Source organism: Bubalus bubalis, chromosome 17 (genome assembly GCF_019923935.1).
Source record: "Bubalus bubalis isolate 160015118507 breed Murrah chromosome 17, NDDB_SH_1, whole genome shotgun sequence".
In the NCBI taxonomy this organism is placed as follows: Eukaryota; Metazoa; Chordata; class Mammalia; order Artiodactyla; family Bovidae; genus Bubalus; species Bubalus bubalis.
The window spans coordinates 51,016,647-51,031,696 of record NC_059173.1 but is presented as its reverse complement, the minus strand read 5'-3'; the positions used below and the strand labels follow the sequence as shown (position 1 = coordinate 51,031,696).

The window sequence follows — 15,050 nt, the reverse complement described above, 5'->3', positions numbered from 1 at the left end:
GCCCACTCACTCACACACACACACATACACATCTTTCCTAAAATTAAGATATTTTCTTACATAACCAGAATAGTATCTTTATATTTGAGAAAATGATGTTCTATATAACTCCTAGTACATATTTAAATGTGTTCAATTGCCATCAACTTTAGATTTCTTTTTTCTTTCTTCTTTTTAAAAATAGAGCCAGCCTGCAGGCCCTCCCAGCTCAAAGGCATGGCATTTAGGAACAGCCCCGGGTTGGCCAGGAAGCTGTGGAAGGCGGTGCTTCTGTAGCTTCGTCAGCAGCCCGACTGCGCATGTCCAGCACCTGCGCTCACTTGCTTCCATCCCAAGGTGGTCTGGTGGTTTGCGTGCCGAGCTGCTCTTCCTCGGTGTAAGTGCCTCCTTCGGTATCCCTTTATGCCCGTTAAAAAAGGTACGAATATTACCTTCTTCCTTCCCTCTCTTTTACACACTTTTTCTTTCCTGCCATCTACTGTTTTAGAGTGCAAGTTAAAGAGAAATTATGGTAAAGAAACAGCGGCATGGGGCAAATGAAGGTCTGTAGCCAACTCTTGTCCCAGGTCCAATTTGGAAACGGACTGATATTCGTTTTAAGACTCTGTCGTCTTGGGAGAAGTGGCCCGGGGTCACATATGGAGGAGTAAGGTGGTAGGATTGGGCAGAATGGCTGGTTGAAGAGCCAAGCACTTACAGTGAAATCACCGGCCTCGGCTGGATGCTCCCAGGTGCTCTTCATCGTGGTGGTGAGGGCCTGGGGGGAAAGGCGGGACTTCCCGCCTAGCTTGGGGTAGTCGCTGGGTGTGGACGTGGCTCCTTCCTGAGGTAGTGGGAAATTTCTGGAAGCCACTCAACTGAAAACTCAGAAGCCAAGGCTGTTGGAAGTCCAGGGCAAATGCCTGGGGGTGGTCTGCGCCGCAGATAGCAGCAACTGATGTGTCACGAGCTGAGCTAAATTGGAGAGAGCTGTGAAATGGTCAAGCCAAAATGAAAGTAACGGTGAAGCCCTTAATTCAGTAAACATAAATGTGAGGCTAAACAGGAGAAAATGTCACTTCCCCAAATCTTCCATTTTCCCGCATGGGACAAGGAGAGGGTGGGAGTCAGAGCATCCAAGAAGACGTGGGGATTGTCTCACTGCTGAGGGAAACTGGAACAAAGCTCCTGGGGCAGGGGAGAGGATCACATACTGAGTCTACATGGAGAAAAGTGTCTTCAGGGCCTCTGCCCCCATAAGGCCTCAGCTGAGCTCGTCTCCGCCAGGGTGGCCTTCACATGGAGGAACTGAATGCAGGGAAGAATAAGACATGGGTGACCAGGGTGACTGGTCCTTGACTGTTACTTCCTTTAGAGCCTTCGATTTCTTGACCAATCTCTAAGTCTGGTGTGGGGAGTGTGGCTCCCCCACTCCCCCCACCCCCCCCCACACACACTGGCATGAGTTTTTGTCCAACAGCCAGACTCCTCACACTACAGCTCATTCTCCACTGTTACCAACACTAAACCTCTGCCTCTCCAGATTTGAAATCTATTGGAAGATTCAGATGACTGGGTCTGAATTAATCCTTTGGCCTCTATGGAGGTTGGCCCAAGAAAATTGATGTGTTTCTCAGCTGTGGGTGAGGCAAAATGTTTGGAGTCCATTGTCAGGGAATCTTTTGAAGATCACAAAGGGTGTAGCTCTTGAGAAAAATGTGATTCTCAGAACTCTGGGGACTGGCATGGGAAGGTTTAAAGTCAGCCCCATGGATGTCCTTGATCTAAATATTTTAGCTAGGGGCTCTACTGCAGTCTTATCACTGGTCCATTGGTGGATAGATGGCTGTTCCTTTTCACTTGGGGGACTGTGTGTAGTATTCTAGAGACTGTAAGATTCAGCGCTTATAGAACTGACAATCACAGTAAAGATGCTGGAAGAGACTGATAATTTCAACAGAAAAAAATGAATTATAGCAGTTAAGAAAATTCTGATGCTTCGCCACACATCAATATACTCACACACGCATATAGTTAAGCAAGGAAAACAAATCTGAATTCTGAATAACAATGAAACATTTCCCTGATATATCAATAGTTAGATGGTAGGATTGTCTTTTGAGGCCTAAATTAGTGACCTGGCAAACAAATTGGAAGAAATTTCTTTAAGTGTATGTTAAAAAGTATAAAAAGAGGGAGAAGCTCATGTGTGATATATTTAGATTAATTTTAAGGAAGAAAATGAACATAGAATACAAGCAATGAATAAAAATGGACCTGTGTATTCAGACAAAAAGAGCTTACCAAAATCCAGGGAGTCATGAAAGCCTCGAAACACAGCTGGTTCTAGGCATTTATTTGTATTTGTGTATTACAATACATGTCCTAATGCACTGGCATGAGAACATGGGGGAATATGTATGATTATATACCAGGTTAAGTTAATAATGTAGCAGAGGTGGGGGTGGATTATATGGGCGAGGATGAGAGGGAGAGGCAAAAGAGAGAGCCAGCCCAATAAGAGAAAAAGAATGGGGCTGCCTCTAAATAATCACGATTAACATGCATTGTCTATTAAAATTAGTGTTAATCTTAATCATTTATCTCAGTTGTTTTCAATTAAGTTGGTTAATTTTTAAAAATGCCTGTGGAATAATATTTTTGCAGAAGACATAAAAACAGTCATTAAAAGCTCAACTTTTTAGAGCCAACCTCACTACATTAAAATCTTGATCCAGCACTTACTAAGGAATATAACTTTGAACAAAGTACATATACTCTCTGTTCTTTAGTTTCTTTACCTGTAAAATATGAAATAGGACCTGCTTCCTAGGACTATATTGAGAATCAAATGATTCACAACATGAAAAGATCATAGAATAGTAGTGCCTGGCTAATAGTTTTCCATAAATGAGGGTTGCTATTATTGTTGCAGTTGTTGTTTTTACATATCCAATGTCAGAACTGTTGTGTCACTCAAAACAGACTGTTCCTAGTATGGCAGTGTTTTTGTTTTGCTCTATTTCAGTGTGCTTCAAAATAGTGGCTTGGCTTTGTTACACAGTGTGTAAGTTATGTTTTGTTTTGGACTTTATAATTTCCTTTTATGTGTTTGGAAGAGCAAGAAAATGCTTTCTTTCAGTGTCACAACAAATGCTAGCTTCCTTATTCTGTTTTTATATGGGATGAAGTTTTTGAGCACATTCTCAAATTCCACCAACAGAGAATTCTCATCTGGAGTCTTTTATTACAAGGACTGCAGAGTGTCTCTCATACCTACAGGATTCTTCCCTCTTGCTCCTTTCCCTCCCTCTCACCTTCCTTCCTCTACCTCTCTGTTTTCTTTTCTCCTTTCTCTTGCTTTCATCTTTTCATCTTGAGAAAAGTTCTCAAATTTCATTTATCTCCCTGTTTTTCATCATAATTTTTCCAAAGTATGTCTTTTCAAGATTGAGCTCAGTGATAGAATTTGATTACATCATGTCTGTATGATACATAATGATTTCATTTGCAAACTAGCTGGATGCTGATCTGAATTAGATTGAATGTCATTTTTTTCTGAAAACTTTAATATCATCACTTCTTGTTTCATAACATCAAGAGTCATCAGTGGGAAGTCTTGGGGAGGTCTAATTCTTTGCTTTGTAGGAAGCCTGTTTTCAGAAATTTCCAAAGAATGTTACTAACCACCCCCGCCACCTTTTTTTAAAATGAGTCCTGCTTGATGCTGCATGAACATTCTCTGTGTGGTAGTTACATAGCTCTGTGATTTGCTTATGATCTTCTACTCCTGAGCTAATTCGCATCTTTTTGTTCTCTCTTTCCCTTAATACTACTCATGACATATTGGACCGGCACAGCTAATCTTTTTGTCTTGTATTTTCTCCTTTTATTTTTATTATAATTTTAAAGAAATTTAAATAGAACACATACCCTAAAAGGTACAGACATAAGTGTAAAGCACAGTAATTATTACAAAGTGAACACACAGGGAAATAAATAGCACAAGCTTCCACCACATTTCTTCCCCAAAATTATGATCTGTCCTATTGGTAACTATTGTTATAACTTTATATTATATTGAATAATGTAATTTATCTGTACCTGTGTTGGAAATAGATATGTAAACTAAAATCAAGCGGTGTGTGTTCTTTGCGTCTGACCTCTTTTCCTAAACATGCTTGTGACATTGTTACAGATTAAGTGTAGATGTAGTTTAAAAATTTTTTCAGTATTCTGTCAATTAAATAAATATACCACAGTTTATCCATTCTGTCATCAAAATTTTGTATCTGTGTGTAAGTGCTGGGAATGGTGATGCTACATTTTTCCTGATGCCAAAGCACATACATTTTATTTGGATATATATCAAGGAGTTGAATTGCTGTCTGATAGGTTATGTATATATTCAGACTTATATATGCCAAGCAGTATATAATGCCACACATTAATTCCAGAGTGTTTATACAGATACCCAGATCTTCTTGACCTGTGATAGGGTTATGTTCTGATATACCCATCATAAACTGAAAATATAAGTCAAAAATACATTTAATACCCTGACCTTAGCCTCCCCTATCATAAATGTTCTCAGAACACTTATATTAGCCTACAGGTGGGCAAAATCATCTAACACAAAGCCTGTTTTGTAACAGAATTTCGAATATACCATGTGATTTATTGAATACTGAAAGTTATAAAAGGAATGATTTTATGGGTACTGAATGGTTATGAGTGTCTGGGTTGTGTGCCCTCATAATTATGTGGCAACCTGGGAGCTTTTGTTGCCCAGCATCAGGAGTGGGTAGTATACTGCACATGACTAGCCCTTGAAACGATCAAAATTAAAATTCTGTGTAAGGTTTCTACTGAATCACATCTTTGATGCTGTTGTAAAGTAAAAAAATCTTAAGCCATCATAAATCAGAGACTGTCCGTATATACCCTCTAGTAGTGCATTGGATTACCTGCTCTTCCATATGTTTAAAGACTTGAAATTGGGGTCTGTGTAATGCTATCCAATGCTATCTAATGCTATTTAATTTTCTTTTCCCTGTTTACTAATACAATTGAGTAGTTTTCTATACATTTATTGGTCATTTGATGACTAATTCATTTGCATTTCAAAAAACATTGAATATTTTTTTTTCAGAGTCAACTGCTATGTATTGAGTCAACCCTTTTACAGTTGTATAAGTATCTCCCATCTACAGCTTCCCCTTTCATACTCTTAATGATATATTTTGATGAAAAGGAATTATGTATAACATATTCAAATTTATAAAGTCTTTCCTTTCTCTTTTGTTCTGATGAAACTTTTTTCTTTTTTCATATCATGAAAACATTCCATATTATTTTAGAAGCATTGTTTACTTAACCACTTCACAGATCATCGAATTGTTTGTGTATAGCATAAAGTATGTATTTTGTTCTTATATGGATTAACTCATCCAATTGACTCATCACATTTTGGGAAAGATCTTCCTTTCCACACTGCTCTGTGGTACCAGAGGTGATACTTTATGATAAATTCAATGTTTCCATAAGTATGAGTTTATTACTGGATCATCTTTTCAGTACCAGATGCTTCTGTCTTTAACCATGCATCAGTGGTATACTATGTTGATCATTGTAGTTTTATAAGGTCTTCATAATGTTACTGTGTAAGTCCTTCTGCCTTACAGGACTGCTTTTTTTTTTTCCCTTATCCTCTGCATTGCATACATATTTTTACCAAAAGATAAAAAGATTTTGCGTTTGGAGTTGCTTTGAATCTATAAAATACATTGACGAGAAACAGAAACTCAAGTATGTGAATATCCCTACATTTATTTAGACCCTTTGTAGACTTTTCAGAATTGTTTTATAGTTTTCTAAGTATACAGCTTTTGTTATATGTACTCATAGGAGTTTGATTTATTACTAGATGTTTTGAATCTGTATATTTGTTTCTTTTTTTAAATTAATGTGTGTTCTACTCAACTGTTGTTAGTATAGAGAAATGAAATAATTTTAAATTACAGATCCAGTTACTTTTCTTGACACAGGGCATTTCAGTGTTTATGTCTATACTTGTGTCTACTTTGTTAAAATTTCTCTTATTTTTATGTTTATTTAATCTAGGTTTTTTTGCTGTTGGCATAAAATTTGTTTCATTTTTAACCATATTATGAATTTTTAAAGTTGATAGAGTCCATAAAATATTCTCTCATCCAATAGTAACATTTGTAAATATTTCTGTGTGAATCTTCCCATGAACTAATACATTTTACTTGCATTTAGTTATAATAGTTATTAGTTAACATACACTGACTGTTGATGATCTCTATTGTACCCTAATTTCCTATTTTACTATTTTGTATACCTGTGGCGGATTCATTTTGATATTTGGCAAAACTAATACAATTATGTAAAGTTTAAAAATAAAATTTAAAAAAATGTAAACATTCAAAAAATTAACTTTAAAATTTTATTTATTTTTTTGTGTGGTGAAAGAAACAGCAGCCTTTATCTGATGCTGGGAGGGATTGGGGGCAGGAGGAGAAGGGGACGACAGAGGATGAGATGGCTGGATGGCATCACTGACTCAATGGACGTGGGTCTGAGTGAACTCCAGGAGTTGGTGATGGACAGGGAGGCCTGGCGTGCTGTGATTCATGGGGTCACAAAGTCGGACATGACTGAGCGACTGAACTGAACTGAACACAGGGAGAAGGGGCTTCCCTGGTAGCTCAGCTGGTAAAGAGCCCATATGTCAATGCAGGAGAAATAAGAGATGTGGGTTTTCTCTGGGTGGGAAAGATCCCCTGGAGAAGGAAATGGCAGCCCACTCCAGTATTCTTGCCTGAAAAATTGCATGGAGAGAGCAGCCTGACAGACTATCATCCTTGGGGTCACAAAGATGCAACTGAGTGCACACGCACATACAGGGAGAATAGGGTGGCTCATACTTAAAACCCCAAACTTCTCTTAATTAAAAAAGATACTTTCCAGGCAAGGCTCTATTGGGGCCCCTGCTTCAGAGTGGGGAGCAAGAACAAACAGCAGGTTCCCTTGTTTGCTTGCTCCCTGGGTCGGGGCGGGAGTCAATCTTGTTCCGTACATGGGGTGAGGTTGGGATGGATGGGTCCAGGTGTCAGGCCGGAGGGGTAGCTTAGGTGGTTTGCCCACCTCTTAGGTGGTGTGGTATGTAGAGGGCATGTGCAGTACTCTGCCTTTGCTCTGGGCGCTAAAGAAGTGGTAGTTGGGCTTTCTGGTCTCTTTGTATCTTTTGTCTAGAATTTACCCTGACTGTGCATGCATACAGTTATTTTTGGTCCCATATAATTTCTTGCCTATTCTGTTGCTCAAGAAGAGGTATGTCCAGGTGCAAACATTGCAGCACTGCAGCAAAGGTCCCAGGTCCCAAGCCTGTCTCATTCCCCCCAGAGGCTCATCACCCTTGTTTTTAAGGGATTAGGGAGTCAAAGGTCTCTTCTTCCTGCTAAAGAGACTGCAGACCCTTGCCTACCCTAAAGGTATAGAATTCCCTTGCCAACTGTTTGAAGGACACGTAGGGACCTGGGCCACCTTCTGGAATGGGCTGATTTCCTTGAGCTGTCATAAGTCTTACTTCAAACTCTTGTACTCTAAAAGACACAAACTTAACCAAAAGGTTAAACAAACAAGGGCCAAAAAGGAGAAAAGCAGTAATAGCCTTTATTTTTTTTTTTAATTTTTTTAAATTTATTTTTTAAATTTTATTTTATTTTTAAACTTTACAAAATTGTATTAGTTTTGCCAAATAACAAAATGAATCTGCCACAGGTATACATGTGTTCCCCATCCTGAACCCTCCTCCCTCCTCCCTCCCCATACCATCCCTCTGGATAGCCTTTAAATGGTTCAGAAAGGAAAGGAACTGGGATTCCTTTACTGTTGACCAGACAAGGGAGGCGACATCACCCCTGCCAAAATTATGACTCCATTATGCCTGAGCATATATTTCATTAGTATTAACTTTTACATTTCCTGTTGCATTGATCCAAGTTGCAGCAGGAAGTATTAGTTATTACACAAAGTCTACATTGTTCTGCCAAGAGATACCAGGAGCCAGACAATTACCAAGAACTATATCAGCCAAGGAAACAAGAGAGGTCCCAAGTCCCATTAATGCTTCAAGTAGGAGCCAACCCACTACAACATTTTACTTATCTGTTGATGGTGACTGTTTTTGAAATAGGTATCTCAAATATTTTGCAGGATCACAGGTGTATTGTTCTTCTATTGTGACCCATGAGGTATCTGGAGGTAAAAGCTTTATTTTGGGCAAATGTCCCCAATTAGATATCCCTTGCAGTTTGACCACAGTAGATGTGGTTCAGCACAGTTCAGTCGCTCAGTCATGTCCTACTCTTTGCAACCTCATGGACTGCAGCAGGCCAGGCCTTCCTTACCTGTCCATCACCAACTCCCAGAGTTTACTCAGACTCATGTCCATTGAGTTGGTACTGCCATCCAACCATCTCATCCTCTGTCATCCCCTTTTCCTCCCGCCTTCAATCTTTGCCAGCATCAGGATCTTTTCAAATCAGTTAGTTCTTTGCAAACTATTGGAGTTTAAGCTTCAGCATCAGTCCTTCCAATGACTATTCAGGACTGATTTCCTTTAGGATGGACTGGTTGGATCTCCTTGCAGTGCAAGGGACTCTCAAGAGTCTTCTCCAAAACCACAGTTCAAAAGCATCAATTCTTCGGTGCTCAGCTTTCTTTATAGTCCAACCAACTCTCACATCCATACATGACTACTTGAAAAATCATAGCCTTGACTAGATGGACCTTGGTTGGCAAAGTAATATCTCTGCTTTTTAATATGCTGTCTAGGTTGGTAAGGAGACTCTGGAGAAGGAAATGGTAACCCACTCCAGTATTCTTGCCTGGAGAATCCCATGGACGGAGGAGCCTCGGGGGCTACAGTCCACGGGATCGCAAAGAGTCGGATACGACTGAGTGACTTCACTCACTCACTAGGTTGGTCATAACTTTCCTTCTAAGGAGTAAGCATCTTTTAATTGCATGACTGCAGTCACTATCTGCAGTGCTTTTGGAGCCCAAAAAATTAAAGTCTGCCACTGTTTCCACTGTTTCAAAGGAGCAAGCTTATTTTAATTTCATGGCTGCAGTTACCATCTGCAGTGATTTTGGAGCCCAAAAAAATAAAGTCTGTCACTGTTTCCTTTGTTTCCCCATTTATTTGCCATGAAGTGATGGGACCAGATGCTATGATCTTCGTTTTCTGAATGTTGAGTTTTAAGCCAACTTTTTCACTCTCCTTTTTCACTTTCATCAAGAGACTCTTTTGTTCTTCTTTGCTTTCTGCCGTAAGGGTGCTCTCATCTGCATATCTGAGGTTATTGGTATTTCTCCCGGTAATCTTGATTCTAGCTTGTGTTTCATCCAGTCCAGCATTTCTCATGATGTACTCTGTATATGAGTTAAATAAGTAGGATGACAGTATACAGTCTTGACATACTCCTTTCCTGATTTGGAACCAGTCTGTTGTTCTATGTCCAGTTCTGACTGTTGCTTCCTGACCTGCATACAAATTTCTCAGGAGGCAGGTCAGGTGGTCTTGTATGCCCATCTCTTGAAGAATTTTCAGTTTGTTGTTATCCACACAAAGGCTTTGGCATAGTCAATAAAGCAGATGTTTTTCTGGAACTCTTTTGCTTTTTTGATGAACCAGCAGATGTTGGCAATTTGATCTCTGGTTCCTCTGCATTTTCTAAGTCCAGCTTGAACATCTGGAAGTTCACAGTTCACATAGTGTTTGAAGCCTTGCTTGGAGAATTTTGAGCATTACTTTGCTAGTTTGTGAGGTGAGTGCAACTATGTAGTGTTTTGAGCATTCATTGACATTGCCTTTCTTAGGGATTGGACCTTTTTCAGTCCTGTGACCACTACTGAGTTTTCCAGATTTGCTGGCGTATTGAGTGCAACACTTCCACAGCATTGTCTTTTAGGATTTGAAATGGCTCTACTGGACTTTCATCACCTCCACTAGCTTTGTTCATAGTGGTGCTTCCTAAGGCCCTCCTGACTTTGCATTCCAGAATGTCTGGCTCTAGATGAGTGGTAATCTGTGGTAATCTGGGTCATGAAGATCTTTTTTGTATAGTTTGTCTGTGTATTCTTGCCACCTCTTCTTAATATCTTCTGCCTCTGTTGCTGCTAAGTCGCTTCAGTTGTGTCTGACTCTGTGCGACCCAATGGACAGCACCCCACCGGGCTCCCCTGTCCCTGGGATTCTCCAGGCAAGAACACTGGAGTGGGTTGCCATTTCTTTCTCCAATCCATGAAAGTGAAAAATGAAAGTGAAGTCGCTCAGTCGTGTCCGACTCTTCGCGACCCCATGGACTGCAGCCTATCAGGCTCCTCTGTCCATGGTATTTTCCAGGCAAGAGTACTGGAGTGGGGTACCATTGCCTTCTTCTGTTAGGTCCATATAATTTCTGTCCTTTATTATGCCCATATTTGCATGAAATGCTCCCTTGTTATCTCTAATTTTCTTGAAGAGTCCTCTAGTCTTTCCCATTCTATTGTTTCCCTCTATTTCTTTGCATTGATCACTGAGGAAGGCTTTCTTTAAAATTACTTTATTGAGGTCCTTCCATTTTTGCAGTAGTTGGTCTTGGGGGTGGTATCCCTCTTTCCACCTTTTAAGAATTTGGTCCCCAGGATTTATTTGTGAAGGAACTACTACTTCCTCTGTATTTTTAGTAGGAGCTGGCAGTGCTTGTGGGCATAGCCCTGGATTGTCTTCTGAACTTGTTCTAGGTTAATAATAGATCTCAGGGACTTGTCCATATATTCATCCAGTAGAACATCAGTAGTAAGAAAAGGCCTCTCATAGTTCATTTCAATGGCTAAATCTTGGAGCACTCAGTTGAGGCTACTGGACCCTGAGGGGTGCAGTAGAAAGCGAGTTGGTCCAGGTTTATAAGTTTCTTGGCAGAGCTTTACTAAGGTTTTCTTTAAAGTATGGTTTATTTTCTTTACCTCACAGAAGGGATAGTAGAGGTGTGGGGTGCCAAGTGGTGTGCAGCTTGTAGTTTATCCCAAGGGCTGTTGTGAGCCCCTGTATGAGGGTTGGTTTTAAAAAAGTCCCCATTATCATTCTAGAGGGACTTTGGAAGTCGAAACCAAGGAATTATTTCTTTTAAAAGGACTCGACAGACACCCATAGCCTTTTCAGATTTGATGGGGTAGGTTTCAACTCATCTGGTTCAAGTATCATGATACCAGAAGATACTTACATCCTGATCATGGGCGAATTTGGGTGAAATCTGCCAGTCTTCCCCTAGATATGTCCCTTGGCATTGAATTGACCTAATTAATGAAGAGGGGGATTGGATGGATTTATGGATGCATATTAATAAATCATAGGCAAGCATTACTTGTTTTACTGTTCTTTTAAGGCCTTTTCCTGAAAAAGACTTTTGCATCAAGTCCCATAGTGCATCCCTTTTCTAGTGAGTGGCATCATATAAGCCCTTAGTTTCCATTTTTGGGCCTTGAGGATTAGAACCTTACCCTCCTTTTTATACCAGCCTGTGCTTCTTTTCTCATAGACTCATTTTCAGCATTCTCTTGTTCCTGTGGGGAAGACTAGGGAATTCAGGGAGGCCAGTCACTAGAGCCATAGGTTCCTGGATTCAAGATGCTTTGTTTAGGTTCCTGTATTTGAGATGCATGCTTTGCAGTTTGATCAGCTTTGCTGTTCCCTTGTGTCAAAAAATTTCCATTCCTCTGATGGCCCCTATAGTGGATTACTGATACCTGGGTCAGAAGCTGCACTGCTTCTAAAAGAGCCAGAATCAAATCTTTATGTTTTATGAGGGGATTTCTAGCAATTAACATTCTTCTTTCCAAATGACAGCATGAGCATGTAGCACATGGAAACCCCATTTTGAGTCAGTAAAAATACTTAATTTCTTATCCTTCCTTAATTGCAACACTCTCATTAATGCAGTTAGCTCAGTCTTCCGGGCTGATGTCTGGGGTTGCAGGGCCTTTGCTTTTGTGACTTCATCTAGGCTAACCATGGCATACCCTTACCTTTTGGGTTCCCATTCTGCATAACTGCTTCCATAAGTAAACCATTTGACCTTTGGGCTGTCAAGGGGCTCATCTAGAAGATCAGATTTGCTGGACTAAGTTTGTTCCAGGGTCTCTATACACTGATGCTGTATCTCGACCACTGGCAGCAGAATTTCTGGCTTAGCATGCCTTTAAGGTAACTTAGACAGTATCCATTAAGAGGGCCTGATATCTTATTAACCTTTCTCCAGTCAACCGTTTATGTCTTTTGACTTCCAGGACAGATTGTACCTGATGAAGAGTTAATACATCTAGAGGTTTCCTCAGAGTGAGCTTGGAAACTTCATCAACCAACAGGACTGTGGCTGTTGCTGCTCATGGGCAGCTTGGCCATCTTAGAGCCACAGAGTCCAGCTGTTTTGAAAAGTAAGCCACTGGTCTCTGAGTAGGTCCCAACTTTTGGATCAGGAGTCCTAGCGCTGTCCTGGACTTCTCGTGAACGTATATGGTAAAGGACTTGTCCAAATTTGGAAGCCCCAGTGCTGGTGGTCTACTCAACTCAGTCTTTAAAGTCTCAAAGTCCCACTAGTGGGCCTTTTTCCATTGAAAGGCTTCCATTTCTCCTCCTCATCTATAAGGCCATAATTTGGAATTCAGATATAAAACAACCCAGCCATCCCGAGAAAACCTTGGGGTTGCCTCTTTGTGACTGAGATGGTAATGTGATAATTGTTGGTTTTTGATCTACGGCCAGGCCAGGGCTTTTGCCTTCGGGGTCAACACAAATCCTAATATTGAACCTGTTACTGTGAGATCTGGGCCTTGGTGGGCGAGACTTTATATCCTCTTTTTGCCAGAAAATGTAGGACCCCTAATGGTATTTTGATCTGAATCGTGTTTGGTCTCACTAGTGTGTGTTAGTCACTCACAACTCTTTGCAACTCCGTGGACTATAGCTCACCAGGCTCATCTATCCATTGCTTGGGATTTCCCAAGCAAGAATCCTGTAGTGGGTTGCCATTCCCTCCTCCAGGGGATCTTCCCAACCCAGGAATTGAACCCAGGTCTCTTGCATTGGTCTCACTACTTATCAATAAATTATCAACATATTGTAGCAGAGTTCCCTTCTCAAGGAACAATTCCTTCAGTCCCCTTGCTTACCTAACACATTTCCAAAAATACAAGGGCTGTCCCTAAAGCCCTGGGGAAGCACTGTCCAGGTATATTGGGTAGCCTCCAGGGTGTCAGGGCCCCTGCATTCAAAGTTAAAAAGATATTGAAAGTCTGGATACTGGAGTGGGTTACCATTTCCTTCTGCAGGGGATCTTCCTGACCCAGGGATAAAACTCTCATCCCCTGTACTGGCAGATGGATTCTTTACCACTCCATCACCTGGGAAGCCCCATTCCTTGAGCTAAGGTGGGGAAAAAATCAAGAGTAAATATAGGTTACTTACTAAAGGCGCAGGAGCTTAAACAATGTGTTATCAAAAGCAGCATTCCAGGATAACTTGGTTCTCTGCTGAGAGTTTTGCATCAGCCTACTGTTAATAAAATCCATTTACTTAATTAAATTTAATCCTACTTTAGAAAATCTTGACCACATACAAAATTCTTTTCTCAAAATGTCCCTCTTCTACAGACTTTCTGCAACTTACTTTGGCCCTTATTCTTTCCACATTCAGAAATACCCTCCTCTAGGACAAAATCTGGAGAAGGCAATGGCACCCCACTCCAGCACTCTCGCCTGGAAAATCCCATGGATGGAGGAGCCTGGTAGGCTGTAGTCCATGGGGTCACAAAGAGTTGGACATGACTGAGTGCCTTCACTTTCACGCATTGGAGAAGGAAATGGCAACCCACTCCAATGTTCTTGCCTGGAGAGTCCCAGGGACGGAGGAGCTTGGCGGGCTGCCGTCTATGGGGTTGCACAGAGTCGGACACTACTGAAGCGACTTAGCAACAGCAGCAGCAGCAGCAGGACAAAATCATCATTTTTCCTTTCAACAAAATGCATTTCCATTCCTCATATGTTCTTTTCTGAAAACACACTTCCTAAGTAGCCATGAACTGTCCAATACATTAGCATTCCTTAAGTTGGTAGAGAACATGTCAAGGTGGCACAAAATGTCTTTAGTTTTTCTCTCACAAGACAAAGGTAAATTTAGATATGTTTAACAATAATGTTCCAGTATTTTATCTTATTTGTAAATAGCCTGAATATTCAATTAATTTCTATCATTTAACTTAATTTAGTTTCAAATTTACAAAAATTTGGAGACTTTTATTGTTTTTTTACTCGAGTATAATTGCTTTACAAAAGCATTAGTTTCTGCTATACAAAGAAGTGAGTTAACTATATGTATACATATATCCCCTTCCCGTTGAGCCTTCCTCCCACCCTCTCCTCACCCCACCCATCAAGGCCATCACAGCACCAAACTGAGCTTCCTGTGCTGTACAGCAGGTTCCCACTAGTTATCTGTTTCACTCAAGATAATGTATTCATATGAAACCTAATCTCCCAATCATCTTGCTCTCTTCACCCCGGCAACTCCCCTCTCCATGACCACACATCCCTTCTCTATGTTTGTATCTCTGTTCCTACTCTGGAACTTAGTTCATCTGTATCGTTTTTCTAGATTCCACATACATGAATTAATATACAGTATCTGTTTTTCTGATTGACTTCACTTTGTATGACAGTCTTTCTTCAGATGACCTAATTTAGTTCCTTTTTATAGCTAAGTAATTAGCTCAGCTGGTGAAGAATCTGCTTGCAATGTAGGAGACCCTGGTTCAATTTCTGGTTCTGGAAGATTCCTTGGAGAAGGGATCAGCTACCCACTCCAGTATTCTTGGACTTTCCTGGTGCCTCAGACGGTGAAGAATCTGCCTGTACTGTGGGAGACCTTGGTTTGATCCCTGGGCCTGAAGGCCAGCATGGCAACCTACTCCAGAATTCTGGTATGGAGAATCCCCATGGACAGAAGA

The 15,050-nt window shown here is 40.7% G+C and overlaps 1 long non-coding RNA gene across 2 annotated transcripts in view; it reads left to right on the top strand.

The window, feature by feature from the left end:
- The first annotated feature begins 223 nt into the window (after positions 1-223).
- Positions 224-15,050, top strand: part of LOC123329976 — an 81,557-nt gene continuing 66,730 nt past the window's right edge. Inside the window, exon 1 of one of the 2 annotated variants that reach the window (XR_006545626.2) lies at positions 224-418. This is a non-coding gene — a long non-coding RNA (uncharacterized LOC123329976). The remainder of the gene's footprint in view (positions 419-15,050) is intronic. The other variant, XR_006545625.2, reaches the window with a different exon arrangement.